Source organism: Carcharodon carcharias, chromosome 11 (genome assembly GCF_017639515.1).
Source record: "Carcharodon carcharias isolate sCarCar2 chromosome 11, sCarCar2.pri, whole genome shotgun sequence".
In the NCBI taxonomy this organism is placed as follows: Eukaryota; Metazoa; Chordata; class Chondrichthyes; order Lamniformes; family Lamnidae; genus Carcharodon; species Carcharodon carcharias.
The window spans coordinates 23,365,291-23,386,774 of NC_054477.1; the positions used below are offsets into that span (position 1 = coordinate 23,365,291).

General features: G+C 44.1%; 1 protein-coding gene across 1 annotated transcript in view; it reads right to left on the minus strand.

Annotated features, from left to right (window-relative positions):
• jade3 (jade family PHD finger 3) overlaps window positions 1-16,425 on the minus strand; it is a 56,368-nt gene extending 39,943 nt beyond the window's left edge. The window contains exon 1 of the mRNA XM_041199590.1: window positions 16,213-16,425. The gene's annotated coding sequence lies outside the window, so the exon portion shown is untranslated. The remainder of the gene's footprint in view (window positions 1-16,212) is intronic.
• Between the last annotated feature and the right edge of the window lie 5,059 nt (window positions 16,426-21,484).

A 21,484-nucleotide genomic window follows, 5' to 3' on the forward strand; every position in this document is an offset into this window, starting at 1 on the left:
TCAGCAGGATAGACCCTGCAGAGATGGCAGCACAGTGGTATATATAGTCAGGAGGGAGTTGCCCTGGGAGTCCTCAATATCGACTCCGGACCCCAAGAAGTTTCTTGAAATCAGGGCAAACATGGGCAAGGAAACGGCCTGCTGATTGCCACATTCTGCACCCGCCCCCCCCTCAGCTGATGAATCAGTACTCTTCCATGTTGAACACCACTTGGAAGAGGCACTGAGGGAGGCATGGGCACAGAATATACTCTGGATGGGGGCTTCAATGTCCATCACCAAGAGTGGCTCGGTAGCACAGCTGCTGGCTGAGCCCTAAAGGACATAGCCACTAGACTGGTACTGTAGCAGGTGATGAGAGAAGCAAAGAGGGAAAAACATTCTTGACCTCATCCTCACCAATCTGCCTGCCACAGATGCAATTGTCCATGACAGAATTGGCAGGCGTAACCACAGCACAGTATTGTGGAGATGAGGTCCCGTCTTCACATTTAGGATACCCTCCATCGTGTTGTGAGACACTACACCATGCTCAGCAGGATAGACTTCAAACAGATATAGCAACTCAAGACTGAACATTCATGAGACACTGTGGGCCATCAGCAGCTGCAGAATTGAATACAATCACAATCTATAACCTCATGGCCCACCATATCCCCAACTCTACCATTTCCACCAATTCAGGGGGTCAACACTGGTTCAATGAAGAGTGCAGGGGGGCATGCCAGGAGCAGCGCCAGGCATACCTAAAAATGAGGTGTCAACAAAAATGTGGTCAAGCTACAACACAGGACTATTTGTGTGCCAAACAGCAAGTGATAGAAAGAGATCCCACAACCAATGGATCGGATCCAAGCTCTGCAGTCCTGCTACATCCAGTCATGAATGGTCATGGACAATTAAACAACTCACTGGAGTAGAAGGGTTCAGAAATATCCCCATCTTCAATGATGGGGGAGCCCAACACATCAGTGCAAAAGATAAGGTTAAAGCATTTGCAACAATCTTCAGCCAGAAGTGCCAAGTAGATGATCCATCTCAGCCTCATCTGGAGGTCACCAACATCACAGATGCCAGTCTTAAGCCAATTCGATTCACTCCACGTGATATCAGGAAACAGCTGATGGCACTGAATATTGCAAAGGCTATGGGCCCAGACAATATTCCGGCAATAATACTGAAGGCTTGTGCTCCAGGACTTGCCGCACCCGTAGCCAAGCTACAACACTGGCATCTATCTAGCAATGCGGAAAATTGCGCAGGTACATCCCAAACACAAAAAGCAGGACAATTCCAACACAGCCAATTACCGCCCCATCAGTCTACTCTCCATCATCAGTAAAGTAGTGGAATGGGTCAACAGTGCTATCAAGCAGCATTTGCTTGGCAATAACCAGCTCAATGATGCTCAGTTTAGGTTCTGCCAGGATCACACAGCTCCTGACTTCATTACAGCCTTGGTTCAAACATGGACAAAAGAACTCAACTCCCGAGTTGAGGCAAGAGTTACTGCCTTTGATATCAAGGCAGCTTTTGACTGAGTAGGGCATCAAGGAGTCCTAGCAAAACTGGAATCAATGGAAATCAGGAGGAAAGCTCGTCGCTGGTTGCAGTCATGCCTACCACAAAGGAAACTGGTTGTGGCTATTGGTGGTCAATCATCTCAGTTTCAGCATATCACTGCAAGGAGTTCCTCAGGGTAGTGTCCTAGGCCAAAAGGTCTTCAGCTGCTTCATTAATGACCTTCCTTCAATCATAAAAGGTCAGAAATGATGGTTGCCCATTATTCTGTGCCATTCACGACTACTCAGATACTGAAGCAATCCATGTTCAAATGCAACAAGATCTGAAAAATATCCTGGCTTGGGTTGATAAGTGGCAGGTAACTCACACCACAGAAGTGTCAGGCAATGACCATTTCCAACAAGAGAGAATCCAACCATCGACCCTTGCTGTTCAATGGCATTGCCATCGCTGAATCCCCCACTATTAACATTCTGGAGGGTTACTATTGACCAGAAACGGAACTGGACTAGCCATATAAATACTGTGGCTACAAAAGCAGGTCAGAGGCTAGGAATCCTGCAGTGGGTAATCACCTCCTGACACCCCAAAGCACCTCCACCATCTTCAAGACACAAGTAAGGAGTGTGATGGAATGCTCTCCACTTCCAAGGATGAGTGCAGCTCCAACAACACTCAAGAAGCTTGACACCACCCAGAGCAACGCAGCCCACTTGACTGGCATCCCATCTACAACATTCACTCCCTCCACCAATGATGCCCATGTGGCAGCAGTGTACACCATCTACAAGATGCACTACAGGACAAGGACAGCAAGTACATGGGAACATCACCACCTGCAAGTTCCCCTCCTAGCCACACACCATCCTGACTTGGAAATAAATCATCATTCCTTCCCTGTTGCTGGGTCAAAATCTTGGAACCCCCTCTCTAACAGCATTGTGGGCATAGCTGCATACAAGGCAGCTTACCACCAACTTCTCGAGGACAATTATGGATTGGCAATAAACGCTGGCCTAGCCAATGATGCCGGTATCCTGAGGGAATTAAAAAAACAGCTTCTAACATTTTCCTTAAGACAGATGTTAAGCTAGCTGACCTGTAGTTTCCTGTCTCCCTCCCTTTCTAAATAAAGAAGTTACAATTTCTAATTTTCCAATCTAATGGAACCTTCCACGAATCTAGGGAATTTTGGAAAATTAAAAACAATGCATCAACAAATTCATTAGTCACTTCTTTTAAGACGCTGGGTGAAGTTCAACATACCCAGGGATTTGCCAGCCCTCAGCTCCAAAAATTTGATAAGTACCTCTTCCCTAATGATTGTTATTTTCCTGAGTTCTGCCCTCCCTTCCAATTCCTGATTTCCAGCCATTTCTGGGATGTTACTTGTATCCTCTATAGTGAAGACGAATACAAAATACCTGTTCAAGTCATCTGTCATCTCCTTATTTTGTATTATTAATTCCCCAGACTCACTTGCTACAGGGCTAATGCTCACTTTGTTAACTCTTTTCTTATTTAAATATCTATAGATATTTAAATGGTAAGATAGCTTACCATTTCTCTCGTACTCTAATTATTCCCTCCTTATTAATCTTTTGGTCTTTCTTTGTTCTTCTTTATAATCTGCCCAGTCTTCTGACCTGCCACCCATCCTTGCACAATCATATACTTTTTTAAACTTATGCTCTTTAGCTTTTTTAGTTAACCACGGGTGGTGGCTCCGCCCTTTGGAATTTTTCTTTCTCGTCGTAATGCATCTATTCTGAATATTTAGAAATATCCCTTTAAATGCCACAGAATATCCAGTGTCTGGTCTGCTTCTAATCCAGTACTTATGGCTGGTTCAGCTAAGCCAATGGTTACCCTTAGGATGTTGATGGTTGGGTGCGGTGTGGCGGGATTCAGTGATGGTAATGCCAACGAACATCAAGGGGAGATAATCAGATTCTCTCAGGTTGGGAATAGTTATTTCCCAGCACTTTTGTGGCACAGATGTTACTTGCCACTAAGCAGTTATCCACTCAATGTTATCCAGGTCTTGCTTCTTGTAGGTATTGACGACTTCATGAAGCGTTGAGAATGTACTGAACACACTGCAATCATCAGCGAACGTCCTCACCTCTGACCTTATAATAGAGGAAAGGTCATCGATGAAACAGTTAAAATTGGTTGGGCCGAGGACACTGCTCTGAGGAATTCCTGCAGCAACAGCCTGAAGGTAAGACGATTGACCTCCAAAAACCACAACCACCTTCCTTTATGCTAGGCACAACACCAGCCAGTGGAGAGTATTCCCCTTGATTCACAATGACTTCCATTTTGCTAGGGCTCCTTGATGCCACACTCACTAAAATATTGCCTTGATATCAATGGCAATCACTCTCGCTTCACTTCTGGAATTCAGCTCTTTTGTCTCTGGTTCGACCAAAGCTGCAATGAGATCTGGAGCCAAGTGGTCCTGCTGGAACCCATGCTGGAAATTGGTGAGCAGGTTATGGGTAAGTGCCACTCAAATAGCATTGTCAATGACACCTCCCATTACCTTGACGATGATTGAGATTAGACTGATGGCACAATAAAAGGCTAGATGGGATTTAGCCTGCTTTTTGTGTACAAGACAAACCTGGGCAATTTTCCAGAGTAGCTGAACTGGAACAGAATGGCTTGGAGCTTAGTGGGATCTGAAGCACATGTTTTCAAGACTACAGCCGGAATGTTGTAGTATCCAGTACACTCAGCCATTTCTTCCTTTCTCGTGGAGTGAACTGAATTAGCTATTGACTGGCATCTGTCATGGTGGGATCTCAGGAGGCTGAGATGGAACATCCATTCAGTAGTTCTGGCTGAAGATGGGTGCAAATACTTCAGCCTTATCTTTTGTACTCACATGCTGGGCTCCACCATCACTGATGGCGAGGATGTTTGTGGAGTCATCACTTCCAGTTACTGAGCTGTTGGTCGCGTGATTGTTTAGCTCTGTCTACAGCATGCTGCTTCCACCATTTAGTATGCATGTAGTCCTTTGTTGTAACCTCATTAGGTTGGTATATCATTTTTAGGTATACCTGATACTGCTCATGGTATGCTCTTCCAGAGACATCATTGAACCAGATTTGATCCCCAGGTAATGGTAGAGGCTACAAGGTTATAAACTGCAGTAGAATACAATCCTGCTGCTGCTGCACAGTGCCTCATGGGTGCATATGTTGACACTGATATTTTTTTCATAATTGTTATTACAACCTCATTCATAGAACCAAATGATCACAAACTAAACATTTTCTAACAATGCTATTATCCCCTTCCTGGCTAGCAAAATTGTTATTTAGCAGACATCAGTAACAACACACTATGGAAGGGGAGAGTATTTAAGCGAAGAGTGTTATAAAACTGTTTACTTCAAATTCCTGTGACCAGGAACAATGAATAACTAACCTGAAACCATCAATTCTTCACCCTAGAATTAAAACAGTTTCTCTCCCCAGGCAACCAAAAGATGCAAGGACAAAATTTATCATTGCAATCCTGGCCACTTTTCATAGTTCAAGTGGGCATAGCATCAAAATTTCACATGTGTTTCACTGAAAGCTTAACGATAACATTGTTTTCTACTTACACCAGCGCCCCGCTGCCCCAGGAAGAATCGAGATAAGAGAGGCTACTCTTGGATTAATCTCAAGTGGTTATACTTTGTTTTATGATGCTCCTGGGAAGTACCTTGGAACATTTTAGAGTTAGTTTTTAACAACTTATGTTACTCTATCAAAAGTTCACTGCCATCAGTTCTGATCTAAAGCCTCAATTAAATTTAAGAGGGCTCATCTGTATAATAAACTATAAGAGGGCCAATTTGGCTGCCTGTGAGCTTAACAACTGTCTACAATTAGAATCATAAAATCTTACATAAGAGGAGATCATTGTGCCTATTGTGCTTGTATCAGAAAGAGCTATCCAATTAGTCCCACGCTCTTGTCTTGCCATTTCCTCCCTTTCAGGCATTTATCCAAAATTGAGATTGATAGATTTTTGCCAGCCAAGGGTATTAAGGGATATGGAACCGAGACACCCGCCTTGGGATACAGATTAGCTGTGATCTCATTCTATGGCGTAACAGGCTCAAGTGGCCAAATGGCCTACTCCTGTTCCCATGTTACTAATTCCTTTTTGAAATCTACTATTGAATGAGATTCCATCGCTCTTTCAGGCAGTGCAAGATATTTCTTCTTATCTTACCTCTGGCCCTTTTGCCAATTACCTTAAAGCCAAGTCTTCTGGTTACTTAACCTTCAGTCAGTAGAAACAGTTATCCCCTTATTTGCTCTAAGAAAACCCTTCATGATTTTGAATACCTCTATTAACTCTCCCATCAACCTTCTCTGCTCTAAGGAAAAACAATCTCAGCTGCTCCAGCTAACTGACATCCCTCACCCCTGGTATCATTCCAGTAAATTTCCTCTGCACTGTTTCTAAGTTTTGACATCCTTCCCAAACACCCAGAATTGGACACAATGCTCTAGCTGAGGCCTAACCAGTATTTGTAAATGTTTAGTATAACTTCACTCTCCTGTACTTGATGCAATAAAGTCTGTGCAGACTTTTGGACCAATTGGCAGCCCCCATTCAGTACTATTCATGATTCTATGAACATTTGAATTGAGCTAATAACCATGGTCAAAAAATAAATTTATTACAGCAGCTGTGCAATGACTGACTTTTAGCACCACATTAAATTTACCTGGCTAGTAAATGCTCTCTGATTCTCCAATTTAAGGAAGAAATAGAAATCACAGTCCAACTTCTTTCCTCTCCTAACACTTTTTCCTGGGTTCAGTATCCATGGAAGCTGATAGTCCTCCATTAACTCACCCAAGTGATCATTTCTCAAGTTACTAGGCTATTCAACCATGAATGTCACCATAGCTCAAGATCTTTCTGACACCGCCCAAGTTCACAAAGCGGCATTTTCCAAGTCAGTGGACAAAAATCAAGAGGAGAGGCTGTGGTTGCTCCCACACCTCACCCCTCCCCTCTATAACTCAGGAGCACTAAGACCACTCATAGCACTCTTGCTGCCACCCTGCTACAGTCAATTACCTGAAATGTATCAGAAATGCAAACTTGGAATGCAACTCTGGATTGTTAAATAACACCAGGCAGCAACTTGGTTCCGAGTCATGAAAGTTTCTCAAATTGTTAAAGATATCAGCATCCAGTCATCACTGGCATCTCATCATGGGCTTTCTGTTTTTATGACAAATTTCACTCCTAAAGTGCAATGATCATTTTTCCAAAGCCAGCAATCACAGGCAGCAGAGTAGAAAAAATGCAACCAGGTTAGTGGTAACTACCTCAGTTTACCAGTGAAGCTGTTAATTAAAATACATGGTGGTTTTTCCTGAATAATGTAAGAAATAAACTAACAAAAAAATTATTCAGAACGTTTAAAAATATACACATTACAAAATTTATAATTCCAAAATCAAAAGACAGACAAAAAAACTAAATGCAAGTGTATTATGGACGAATGATTTGGGGAGGTGTGGGAAGGTTACAGTAAGTGAAGGACAGACAACATGACTGCACTGTACACAGAATGCACTTCAGCAACTTGCTAACACTTCCTTGGAAGCGGCTCCCAATGAGAAATCTCTACAATCTGGAAGGACAGCGAGTGGATGGGAACAGCAGTTCCAAAATTCCCCTCCAAGTCACACACCATAACACAATTTCTTCATTGTTGCTCCGTTAAAATATTGGAACTCCCTACCTAACAGCACTGTTGGAGTCCCTCCTTCACATGGACGGCAGTGGTTCAAGAATAGGGTCCAGCACCTTCTTCTCAACAGGGGAGGGACAATGGTTACCAGCCTTGGCAGCAATGCCCACATCCTATTTAATTATCTTATCTAAGCTGGCCAGACAGGAATTCCTTCCTGCAGCGTAAAATGAATCTTGAAGTGTCAGAAAAGGATCAGCACTGAGTTGATTTGCAGGAACATCAATACACAATAATAATTACAGTCAAAAACTTGCATTTACATAAAGCTGTCAACGTAGAGAAACATTTCTCAGTGCTTTACACAGCCAAAGGAGGAGATATTCAGAGGGGGTTACCAAATGAGCTCTAAGATAGATCTTTAAGGAAAGGGAGTTGGAGAGACATAGACAGCGAATTTCAGGGGCCGAGCCCACTGAAGGCACAATTATCAATTTTGGGTGAAGGACAGAGATTAATATATGTAGAATTAAATAGATTTAATTTGAATCCTTGCTCCTTGCAACTAAGTAAATAGGTTTTTGTTAACTGTTAAAAGGAACGTAGTTTATACTCATTAGTGAGACCTCCTCAGTTGCGAGTAAAACATTTACTTGACTTCATAAAACAGACAAGGTTGTCTAGGAAACTCAATTTACACACACTTGTATACAAACACGTTGCTCAAAAGAATGGCGAGATGCAGCTTTGTACTCCATTGCCCAAATTGATTGAGTTTGATGCCAAGCACAAGGATAAGCTTTTAAGAAACACAGGTCATTATTTTCCTTTAGATAAAAGCAAAAGACTGCGGATGCTGGAAATCCAAAAGAAAAACAAAAATACCTGGAAAAACTCAGGTCTGGCAGCACCTGAGGGTAGGAGCACAGTTAACATTTCGAGTCCGAATGACCCTTCAACAGAACAGTTCTGTTGAAGGGTCATTCAGACTCGAAAAATTAACTATGCTCCTATCCGCAGGTGCTGCCACTCCTGCTGAGTTTTTCCAGGTATTTTTGTTTTTGTTTTGTCATTATTTTCCTTGGATGGTGTCAAGTTTCAATTGCTATTGGAGTTGCACTCATCCAGGCGGTGGGGAGGCAGTGGCACCATGGTACTGTCACTGAACTAGTAATCCAGAGACCTAGAGTTATGCTCTGGGGACCCGGGTTTCAATCCCACTGTGGTAGATGGTGAAATTTGAATTCAATAAAGGTCTGGAATTGAAGTCTAATGATGTGATTGTTGTAAGAACCCATCTAATGCCCTTTAGGGAAGGAAATCTGCTGTCCTTACCTGGTCTGGTGTACAGGTGACTCCAGACCCACAGCAGTATGGTTGACTCTGAAATGGCCTAGTAAGCCACTCAGTTGTAGCAAACCGCTACGAAGTCTATAAGGAATGAAACCAGACAGACCACTCGGCATCGACTTAGGCACTGGAAATGACAACGGCAAACTCAGCCCTTTCAACCCTGAAAAGTCCTCCTTACGAACATCTGGGGCTTGTGCCAAAATTGGGAGAGTTGTCTCACAGACTAGTCAAGCAACAGCCTGACATAGTTGTACTCACAGAATCATATCTTACAGATCACGTCCCAGACACCACCATCCCTGGGTATGTCCTGTTCCACCTGCAGGGGTGGCGGCACAATGGTATATAGCCAGGAGGGAGTTGCCCTGGGAGTCCTCAGCATTGAAACCGGACCCCATGAAGGCATCCCACAAATGGCATCTGGTCGAACATGGCCAAGGGAACTTCCCTCCCCCAGCTGATGAATCAGTACTCTTCAAGGTTGAACACCACTTGGGGGAGGCACGGAGGGTGGCAAGGGCACAGAATGTACTCTGGGTGGGGGATTTCAGTGTCCATCACCAAGACTGGCTCAGTAGCACTACTACTGACCGAGCTGGCAGAGTCCTAAAGGGCATAGTTGCTAGACTGGTACTGTGGCAGGTGATGAGTGAATCGACAAGGGGGAAAAAACCATACTTGACCTCATCCTCACCAACCTGCCTGCCACAGATGCACATGCCATAACAGTATCAGTAGGAGTGACCACCATACAATCGTTGTGGAAACGAAGTCCAGTCTTCGCATTGAGGTTACCGTCCATCATGTTGTGTGGCACTATCATTGCGCTAAATGGGATAGATTTCAAACAGATCCAGCAACTCAAGACTAGGCATCCATGAGGCACTGTGGGCCATCAGCAGCAGCAGAATTGTACATAACCACAATCTGTAACCTCATGGACCAGCATATCCCCTACTCTACCATTAAGGCAGGGACCAACCCTGGTTCAATGAAGAGTGCAGAAGTGCATGCCAGGAGCAGCACCAGGTATACCTATAAATAAGGTGTCAATCTAGTGAAGCCACAACTCAGGTCTGCTTGGGTGCCAAGCAACATGCGATAGATGGAGCTAGGCGATCCCACAACCAATGGATCAGATCTAAGCTCTGTAGTCCTGCGACATCCAGTCATGAATGGTGTTAGACAAAGAAACAACTCATTGGAGGAGGTGGCTCCACAAATATCCTCATCCACAATGAAGGGGAGCCTAACAGATCAGTGCAAACGTTAAGGCTCAAACATTTGCAACAAATATTAAGTCAGACACGCCGAGTGGATAATCCATCTCAGCCTCCTCCGGAGGTCCCCAGCATCACAAATGCCAGTCTTCAGCCAATTCGATTCACTCCAAATGACATCGAGAAACGGCTGAAGGCACTGGATATAGCAAAGGCTTTGATCCCTGACGATATTCTGGCAACAGTACTGAAGGCTTGTGCTCTAGAATTTGCCGTGTACCTAGCCAAATTGGTCCAGTAAAACAACACTGGCATCTATCCAGCAATGTGGAAAATTGCCCTGAACACAAAAAGCAGGACAAATCCAACCTGGCCAATTACCACCCCAAAAATCTACTTTCCATCATCAGTGAAGTGATGGAAAAGGTCATCAATAGTGCTATTCAAGAGGCACTAGCTTAGCATTAACCTAATCACTGATGCACAGTCTAGGTAGGTTCTGCCAGGATTACTCAGCTCTTGACCTCATTACAGCCTTGGTTCAAACATGGACAAAAGAGCTGAATGCCAGAGGTGAGGTGACATCACGGCAGCATTTGACTGAGTGTGGCTTCAAGGAGTCCAAGCAAAGCTGAAGTCAATGTGAATCAAGGGGGCAAACTCTCCATCTGCTGGAGTCATACCTAACACAAAGGAAGATGGTTGCGTTGTTGGAGGTCAATCATCTCAATTCCAGAACATCACTGCAGGAGTTCCACAAGGTAGTGTCCTAAGCCCAAACATCTTCAGCTGCTTCATCAATGACCTTCCTTAAATCATAAGGTCAGAAGTGGGGATGTTTGCTTATTGCACAACGTTCAGCACCATTCATGATGACTCAGACACTGAAGCAGTCCATGTCCAAATGTAGCAAGACCTGGACAATATCCAGGCTTGAGCTGACAAGTGGCAAGTAACATTCATGCCACACAAGTGTCAGGCAATGACCATCTCCAACAAGAGAGAATCTAACCATCGCCCTTTGACATTCAATGGCATCACCATCGCTGAATTCCCCACTATCAACATCCTGGGGGTTACCATTGATCAGAAACTGAAATGGACTTGCCACATACATACTATGGCTACAAGAGCAGGTCAGAGGCTAGAAATCCTGCAGCAAGTAACTCACCTCCTGACTCCCCAAAGCCTGTCCACCATCCACAAGGCACACGTCAGAAGTGTGATGGGCCACTCTCCACTTGCCTGGATGAGTGCACCTCCAACAACACAAGATGCTGGACACCATCCAGAACAAAGCAGCCCACTTGATTGACACCACATCCACAAACATTCACTTCCTCCACCACCACAGTAGCAGCAGTGTGTACCATCTACAAGATGCACTGCAGAGATTCACCAAGCCTCCCTCGGCAACATCTTCCAAACTCACGACCACTACCACCTAGAAGGACAAGGGCAGCAGATACACAGGAACACCGTCACCTGGAAATTCCCCTCTAAGCGACACACCACCCTGATGTGGAAATATATCGCCGTTCCTTCACTGTTGCTAGGTCAAAATCCTGGAACTCCCTCTATAATGGCAGTGTGGGTGCACCTACACCACATTTGCTTGCAGCAGTTCAAGAAGGCAGCTCGCCACCACTTTCTCAGGGGCGATTAAGGAGAGGCAGTAACACTGGCCTAGCCAACAATGCCCACATTCCATGAATGAATAAAAAAAGCAAGTGGAGAGCATTCCATAACACTCCCAATTTGTGCCTTGCAGGTAGTAGAGAGGTTTTGGGAAGTCAGGGTGTGAGCCACTGGCAGCAGTAACCATGACATTCATGTTACTGGTTCAGTTTTTGGTCAATGGTGATTCCCAGGATACTGATGGTTGGAGACTCAGAGGTGGTAATGTTATTGAATATTAAAAGAGAGGTGGTTATGTTCTCATCATGTAAATGGTCACTGCCTCACACAAGTGGTAAGGAACATTCACACCACATATCAGCCCAAGCCTCAATCTTTTTGCATGTAGGCTACGTACTGCTTCATTACATGAGGAATTATAAACGGAGCTGAACCCTGGGCAATTATCATCAAACAATCCCAGTTATGATCTTATGATGAAGGCAACATCATTGATGACAAGATTACTGATGACAGTTAAAGATAATTGGGCCTCAGAGCCTGACAAAGCTCTGAGGCTGAGGTGATTGGCCTCCAATGAAAAGCACATCTTCCTTTGTGCCAGATAGGACTCTAGACACCGGAGTTTATTCTCCTCCCTGCCAAAGCCGCAGTGACTTGAGTTTTACTAGAACTCCTTGGTGCCATGCTTCGCCAAATGATGTGCTGTCAAACGATTTAAAGTGCAAACGCAATCATTTTGTACAAAAATGCCCGAGACACGTGTTAGTTCGAAGCTTTTGAAAAAAAAACAAATCACCCATATGTCTCAAGTCCATATACACATTTTTCAGCAGGAAACACCTGATCCCAATCTGGAGCTAAAAACACTAGCTGATTATCTCTATCCTTGGATTGCCGATACTAAAGCCAACAGTCACACTCATTACCCTGGCTCAGATACATCAAAATTAGCTATAAGGACAGAATGCCTGCCAAACTAGACTCCTTATCTGGCTTAAATGCAGCTCCAGAGCAATCTGGTTGACCCTAAATTGGGTTAGCAAACCACAATAGAATTGACTGGACCAGTCGATATTGATCTAGGCACCAGTTTTGGACATAAAGATAAACAAAGTCCAGACAATTCTGCAAAATCCTCCTCAAACATCTGGGGACAAAATTGGGAGAGCCATCCTGCAGACTAATCAAGCCACCACATGACAGTCTTGCTCATAGAATCATACGGTTCAGCCAACATCCTAGGCTTTTCCAAAACGATTTGTGGGCATGTCCTAGTCTACCAGCAGGACCGAACCTTCAGGTGAGTGTGGCACTAGGGATCCTGCACATTGACTCGTGGCATCAGATCAAACATAAGTACAGCTCTCCCTCAACTGATGGATCAGTACAATTCCATTTTGAGGAACACCTGGAAGAGGCACTGAGGGCAACAAGGAGACCGAATATGCTCTAGCTGGGGGCTGCAATCCCCATAACGAAGAGTGGTTTGGTAGTACGGACAAGCCCTGAAGGACATAGCTGCCAGACTGCGCCTGCAGCTTGAAAACCAACACAAGGAGAAAAACCCACTTGACCCCCATCCACAACTATCAACCCATCACAGATGCATCTGCCCATAACAGTACTGGCAGGAGTGACAACCACCCAAGGGGCATAAGTTGAAGGTGAGGAGCAGGAGGTTTGGGGGGAATGTGAGGAAAACCTTTTTTACCCAGAGGGTGGTGATGATCTGGAATGCCTGGGAGGGTGGTGGAGGCGGATTGCCTCACATCCTTTAAAAAGTACCTGGATGAGCACTCAAGGCTATGGGCCAAGTGCTGGTAAATGGGATTAGGTAGGTAGGTCAGGTGTTTCTCATGTGTCGGTGCAGACACGATGGGCCGAAGGGCCTCTTCTGCACTATGATTCTATGATTGTGATTCTGTGATACCATGCTTCGCAATAATGACACTCAACTATTGTGCTAATTGGGATAGATTCAGAACTATCTAAGTGCTCAGAACTGGGTATCCACAAGGCACTGTTGGCCACAGCAACAGGATTGTATTCCACCACAATCAATAACCTCATGGGCCTGCATGCCCCTCACTCTACAATTACCATCAAGCCAGGAGGCTAACCTAGGTTCGACAAGTGTAGAGGAGCATGCCTGGAACCTCACCAGGCATACCTAAAAATAATGTGCCAATCTGGTGAAGCTACAACATAGAACTACATGCATGTTAAACAGCAGAAGTAGCATGCCACAGGCAGATTAAGTAAACCCACAACCAAAAAAACAGATCAAAGCCCTGCAGTTCTGCTACATCCAGCTGTAACACATGCAGTTGTAAAAGTGGTGGAGAACTGAACTAATGGAAGGAGGAGGAAAATGAACATCACCATCCTCAACAATGGCTGAGCCTAGCGTAAGAGTACAAAAGATAAGGCCGTAGTATTTGCAACTACCTTTCAGCAGAAGTGTCGAGATGATCCATCTCACCATAAGACCATAAGTCATAGGAGCAGAAGTAGGCCATTCGGCCCATCAAGTCTGTTCCGCCATTCAATGAGATCATAGCTGATGTGCTGTCGAATGATTTAAAGTGCAAGTGCAATCATTTTGTACAAAAATACCCGAGACACGTTAGTTCGGAGCTTTTGAAAAAAACATCACCCATTTGCCTCGAGTCCATGTACACATTTTTCAGCAGGAAACACCAGATCCCAATCTGGAGCTAAAAACACTAGCTAATTATCTCTATCCTTGGATTGCCGATACTGAGGCCAACTGTAACACTCATTACCCTGGCTAAGATACATCTAAATTAGCAAGTAAACTGATTGGGCAGTAATTGGACGGATTGGATTTATCTTGCTTTTTGTGAACAATTTTTCACATTGTTAGATAGATGCCAATAATCTAATATCAGGAGTGTAGCACCAAGGAGCCCAAGCAAAGAGGAAGTCAATGGGAATCGGGGAAAACTCTCCACTGGCCGGTGTCATAACTAGCACAAAGAAAGATGGTTGTGGTTTTTGGAGGTCAATCAACTCAACCCCAGGACAACGCTGCAGGTGTTCTTCAGAATAGTATCGTAGGCCCAACCACCTTCAGCTGCCTCATAATCACCTCCCCTCTGTCATAAGGTCAGAAGTGGGAATGTTCAGTTCCAATCAGAATTCCTTGGATACTGAAGCAGTAGGTGCCCACATGCCACAAAACCTGGACAATAATGAGATTTGGGCAGATAAATGGCAAGCAACATTTGCGCCACACAAGTGCCAGGCAATGACCACTGACCAGAAAGGCACAATTCAAGAGTGTGATGGAATACTCTCCACTTGCCAGATGAGTACAACTCCGACAACACAAGAAGTTCGACAACATTCAGGACAAAGCAGCTTGTTTGATTGGCACCCCACCTACACAGTCCCTCACACCAGCACACTTGCTGCAGTGTGCACCATCTACAAGATGCACTGCAGCAACTCCCCAAAGTTCTATCATAGCACCTTCCAAACCCACGACCTCTTATCAACCAGAAGAACAGGACAGCAAGTGCATGCTAATGCGAACATCGCTAAGTTTCCATCCAAGTAACACACCACCCTGACTTGGAAATACAGTATAATGTTGTTCTTTTATCATCGCTGAGTGAAAGCCTGGAACATCCTACCTAATTGTGGGAGTATCTTCAACACAAACTACAGCTGTTCAATTAGGCAGCTTGCCACCTCTTTCTCCAGGGCAATTAGGGATGTACCATATATGCTGGCCTTACCACTGCTTGAATGTTTGAAAGAAAAATGCAATACCATACTTTAGCACAGGGGAGTTCTCCCTGATTTGTCCGATATTAATCACTCATTCAATATCACAAACAAATTACCTGGCTACTGTCCTGCTTTCTAACTTATAAATGTGGCTACTTCATTAGCTGTAAAGCTCTTTGGGCTATCCAAAAAATATGTTCTTTCTTTCGATGTAGATCATGAAAGCATTTAAAAAGTGAGAGGGAACAAGCATGTTTTTCTTCAATGTAAAATTATGGCTTAATAAAAGCCAGAATTTATCACTTCCATTATTTTAAAGCCTACCTTGAAGATGAGAAAATATTACACATGAAGGGTGCTTAACACTTGACAACAAACTGCAAAATAAAACCTAGAACTACTAGCCAACAATTCACACAATGAGCTTTTTAAAAACGCAATGCAAACAAAAACAAAAGCTCGGGACTTCCACTGAAAAGTTCCTCAATCTGCAGAGTGAATGGGGCTGGTAGATTGAACAGTGAATGGGGAGGGGGAGGAGGAGTGGGAGTGGAGGGGTGGGGGGCGGAGGGGAGCAGTTGCTGCAAGTCAGGCAGCCTGGCCTTGGCGCCAAAGCTCAATGTGAAGTAGTCCTCCCTCCACAACAGCAAAACGCTGAAGGGGAAAGGACAGAAAAGAGACACGCCAAACCATCCAGCCGGCACCGCCGCCGTGTGGCCGCTCGCGCTGCAAATAAATCTTATATATGTATTGGCATAACTTTTAATTGTTCCTTTAATTTTTTTTCTTCTTACGAAAAGAAGAACATGCAAAAAATGTGTGAAGGGCCTACCCGCATTGCACCCACAACAGCACGGCGGCGGCAGCAGCAGCAGGAGGAAGAGGAAAGGCCGATAGCTTCACCTCGGCCTCGATTACAAGACCTTCCCCCGCCCCAATAACACACACACACACACACAAAGGGAAAAAAAGGGTCAAAGCCCAGGCCGTACTCACCGACCGCTCCGGCTCGGGGCCAGGCAGGCCGCGAGACGCGGTGATCCGCCGGTCCATCGAAGGACCCCCCCCCCAGCTCTCGGTTGAAGCGGAGAGGGGTAGGTAGTGAGGAGGAGGAGAAGGGGAGGGGGGGGTCTCCTATTATGCGGCTCCGCGACGTCGCTGCTTTTCTCTCTCACACAGACACACAGCCTCCTGTTGACAGAAGCCACTGAGCATGCGCCAGGCCCGGGCCCGGCACCCTGCCGCAAGGCATTGTGGGGGCGGCCAACCGTCACTTGGCTGGGAAGCCATTTGGCCAAGAGGCCAGCAAGGCAGGGAGAGATTTACGCTGAACCGTCTGAGCGCCTTGCCTCTACATAAAAGCCTGCATGTTTTTTTTTTGTTGCTGGCTTTGTTTCTTTATTCCTTCACGTGACAGCAACCCACCGAGCCTCCTTCGACGGCACCTTCCAAACCCGTGATCTATACCACCAGGGTGACCAACTCTTATTTTAAGGGAATTACCCGGAAAAACTCAGCAGGTCTGGCAGCATCGGCGGAGAAGAAAAGAGTTGACGTTTCAAGTCCTCATGACCCTTCGACTGGTCGAAGGGTCATGAGGACTCGAAACGTCAACTCTTTTCTTCTCCGCCGATGCTGCCAGACCTGCTGAGTTTTTCCAGGTAATTCTGTTTTTGTTTTGGATTTCCAGCTTCCGCAGTTTTTTTGTTTCTATCTTATTTTAAGGGATAGTCCTGTATCTGAATCTACTCCACGGTGCCCCAGGTCGAATACTGCTGGGACGCTGTTTTTCCCGTAATTCAGATCTTTAAATCTCACCCAAGCGCAGTAACCACCCTCCTCCTTTTGCGTATATTCACAATCCTGGCAGCACCGCCTATCGCACACCCCCCCCACCCCCCCCAACTCCAATGGACCTCCATGCCAGAGCGGCACTTGTCCCTTAATTTTCTCCACAAGACTTAGTCCTGTCTACAACCAAGAAGGACAAGGACACCAGATGCATGGGAACACCACAAACAGAAAGTGCTGGAAAAACTCAGCAGGTCTGGCAGCATCTGTGGAGAGAGAAACAGATTTAACATTTTGAGTCTGTATGACTCTGCTTCAGAGCTAAAGAGAAGTAGCGACATGATGAATTTTATACTGTTTAAGCGTGGGTGGAGCAGGTGGAACAAGATAGAAGGCCAGGGATGGGTGACAGCTAAGGAGAGATTGACAAAGATGTCATGGATACAAGACAGAGGGAGTGTAAATGGTAGTGGTGAAGAGTAAAGAAGGTGCTGAGAGTAGCATAAAGGTAAAATAGCAGAAGGTGTTAATGGCAGAACAACAGTCAGCACTCGTGAAAGCAGAACATAAAAACAATTGACAGATGGCCCTGTGGGGGGAGAGGGGGTTTAGAAAAGAGGATTTAAAAATGAACAAATCATTAAATTAAAAAAATTAAAATTAAACAAAAATAAATAAATAAAAATAAACAAATTGGATTTTAAAATGAGTCAAGAGGGAGGAGAGAGTTCATGGTCTAAATTTGTTGAACTCAATGTAGTTCCCCTCCAAACCACACACCATCCTGACTTTGAACTATACTGCCATACCTTCATTGTCACCGTGTCAAAATCCTGGAACTCCCTTCCTAATGGCACTGTGGATGTACCTACACCACATGGACTACAGTGGCTCACCACCACCTTCAAGGGCAATTAGGGATGTGCAATAAATGCTGGCCTAGCCAGCGATGCCCACATTTTGTAAACCATTTTTTTTAAATGGCTGTTCTATATACCATTCGTGCTTCATCTTTGTTTCTTTGCTATAACCATTACCACTCTCTTTGGCTTTTGCATCATGAAATCTTTTGTTAGTTAATTTCTCCTGCCCTCATACCTTCCCATTTGTTCTTCCTGCGCCACTCCCCCTCCTTAAAAACTCATATATTTCTATCTTTCTTCAGTTCTGATGAAAGGCCATCGACCTGAAATGTTAACTCTGTTTCTCTCTCCACAGATGCTGTCAGACCTGCTGAGTATTTCTAGTACTATATGTTGAATAAGCATCATTGGGGGAGTCAAGGAAAATGGCGTTGAAGTACAGCTGGATGTCGCCAACATACATGTGAAAACTGATGTCATGATTTGTGCCTTTGCTACTGCTAGACTAGACTATTTCAGTTTTTCTAGCTGGCCTCTCAACTTACACGATCCACAAACCAGAGGTCATCTGAAATTAAGCTGCCCGTATCCTATCTCGTACCGGGTACTGTTCACCCAACACTCCTCTGCTTGTTGACTCACATTGGCTCCAAGTCCACCAACACCACAATTTCAAAATTATCATACTTGTTTTCAAATAGTTACATGGCCTTGCATCCTCTCATTCTCTGTGACCTCCTCTAGCCCTACAACCTTCTGAGATCTCTACGCTCTTCTAATTTTAGCCTCTCGCGCATCTCTGATTTTCTTCACTCCACCACTGATGGCTGTGCATTTAGCTACAGTGTGAGTTCAACTATTCCTCATTTATTACTTGTAAACTGTTCCCAAAAATGGCGAGCTAAACTAAAATCACCTTCCCATAAGAAACCATGTAATAAGGGTGGGTTACATTACTTATCATTTTTACTTTTTGGCTGCCTTGAACCTAACTGGCCCAAAAATCCTCTTACTAACTTAAGAACTCTTATTATCTTACTAACGCTTTCTACTTAACTCCTGTTCACCACTTCCAGTTTGCTGCCTCAATCTCCCAACTCTCCTGATTGTTGCTTCACTCTCCCGACCATCCACTAGACACTTCCCTCCCACTCGCAGCCCCTCTTGCTCCCTCACTCACCTCCTCCCTCTCGCTCATAGTGAGGGCTCAGGAGAGGGGCAGCAAGCAGGAAGCGTCGAGGGTAAGTATAGGAAAGGCAAGCAAGAGAAATCGGGGAGGAAAGGATAAGCAGAAGGGCCAGGGAGGGAAGCAGAGGTTTGCTTTTTAAAAAAAGACTGAGCATGCGCTGTATACACTCTAAAATGAAAATGGAGGCAGAGCTATTGGGGGAACATCCCTAATTTGAAAAAGAAAATGTACAATTAGCATGCACTTTAAATGGGGATACATGTATCAACAACTTCAAGCTTCCCTCCAAGTCATATACTATCTCAGCTTGGACTAGTATCATCTTCTAATCATAATTATTGAGTCAGAATTTTGGAACACTATACCTTACAGCATAGTGGATACACTGTAACCATATGAACTGCAGCAATTCAAGGAAAGGCTCACCAACACCTTCTCAAGGGTAAGTAGGACATGCAATAAATGCTGAACTTGCCAGCCTCAGACACAGCTCAAGGATGAACATTTTTTAAGGAAGTTACGTCATGATTAAAAATTTAATTCGGCAGTAAATGAAAACTTGACCTATTGTCTTCCAATTCAGACACACTCAACCACTTTTTAACATCAGTCACTTAAATTAGAAATTACAATGGTGAATGAAATGAGGATTAATCACAACATCTGCAGGGGAAAATTTGTTAGTCTGAAGAGACAACACAGTCCCTTGATATTGCAGACAAGCATACAGGATATGTGTAGAATCCATGTTAGTGAAGCAACTGATAATTGAGTCTCACTGGGAGAAAAGACTAATGCTTTTGAAAAGTAAGCAAATTCCCCAAAGACCTACTTTCCTCCTCCTAATTACACAAGGAAAATTTGCAAATCCTGGTGTGTTCAACAGTTTTTAATTGCTTCATAACCAATCTTTAAAAAATAAGTGAGATAAGTGTGTCCTAAATGTGTCCAAAATAATATTAAATGCATTAGAAGCAATTCAGAGAAGGTTCACTCACCTGATTCCTGGGATGGGGGGGCTTGTTACCTTATGAAGAAACATTGGACAGGTTGGGCTTGTGTCCATTGGAGTTTAGAAGATTGAGAGGTGATTTTATTAAAACATATAAGATCCTGAGGGGACTTGACAGGGTAGATGCAGAAAGGATCATCATTCTAGGGCCTTAAAAGAAGTGGCTAATGAGATAGTTGATGCATTGGTTTTAATTTTCCAAAATTCCCTAGATTCAGGGAAGGTTTCATGAGATTGGAAAATAGCGAATGTAAGTCCTTTATTCAAAAAGATAGGTAGACAGAAAACAGGAAAATAAAGGCCAGTTACCTTAACATCTCTCACAGGGAAAATGTTGGAAGCTATTGTTAAAGACGTTATGGCAGGGTACTTACTTCAAGGTAATCAGACAGAGTCAACATAGTTTTGTGAGAGGGAAATCATGTTTAACCAATTTATTGGAGTTCTTCAAAAAAGTAACACGTGTTGTGGATAAAGAGAAACTGGTGAATGTACTGTACCTAGATTTCCACAAGGCATTTGTTCAGGTGCAACGTCAAAGGTTATTGGGGAAAATAAAAGCTTATGGTGGAGATGACATGGATAGAAGATTGCCTAACTAACAGGAAACAGGGAGTAGGCGTAAATGAGTCATTTTCTGGTTGGCAAGATGTAACAAATAGTGTGCCATGGGGGTCGGTGCAGTGGCTTCAATTTTTTACAGTTTATATAAATGACTTGGATGAAGGGACCAAAGGTATGGGGGTTGCTAAATTTGCTGATGACACATAGATAGCTAGGATAGTAAATTGTGAAGAAGACATAAGAAGGTTACAAAGGGATACATAGGTTAAGTGAACGGGCAAAGATCTGGCAAATGGAGTATAATGTGGGAAAATGTGAAATTGTCCATTTGGGCAGGAAGAATAAAAAATAAGCATATTATCTAAATGGTGAGAGACTGCAGAGCTCTGAGATGCAGAGGGATCTGGGTGTCCTACCACATGAATTGCAAAAGGTTAGTGTGCAGGTACAGCAAGTAATTAGAAAAGTTAATGGATGTTATCTTTTATTGCAAACGGAATTGAATACAAAAGTAGAGAAGTTATGCATTAATTATACAGGTTAAAGGTGAGACCAAATCTGGAGTACTTCCTTATTTAAGGAAGGAGGTAAATGCATTGGAAACAGTTCAGGGAGGTTTACTGGACTAATACCTGGAATGGGCAGATTGTTTTATGAGGAAACGTTGGACAGGCTAGGCTTGTATCTGCTGGAGTTTTGAAGAGCAAGAGGCAACTTGATCGAAACATATAAGATCCTGTGGGTTCTTAACAGGGTGGATGTGGAAAGGATGTTCCTCTTGTGGGAGAATCTGGAATTAGGCATCACTGTTTAAAAATAAGGGTCTCCCATTTAAGACAAAGAGGAGGA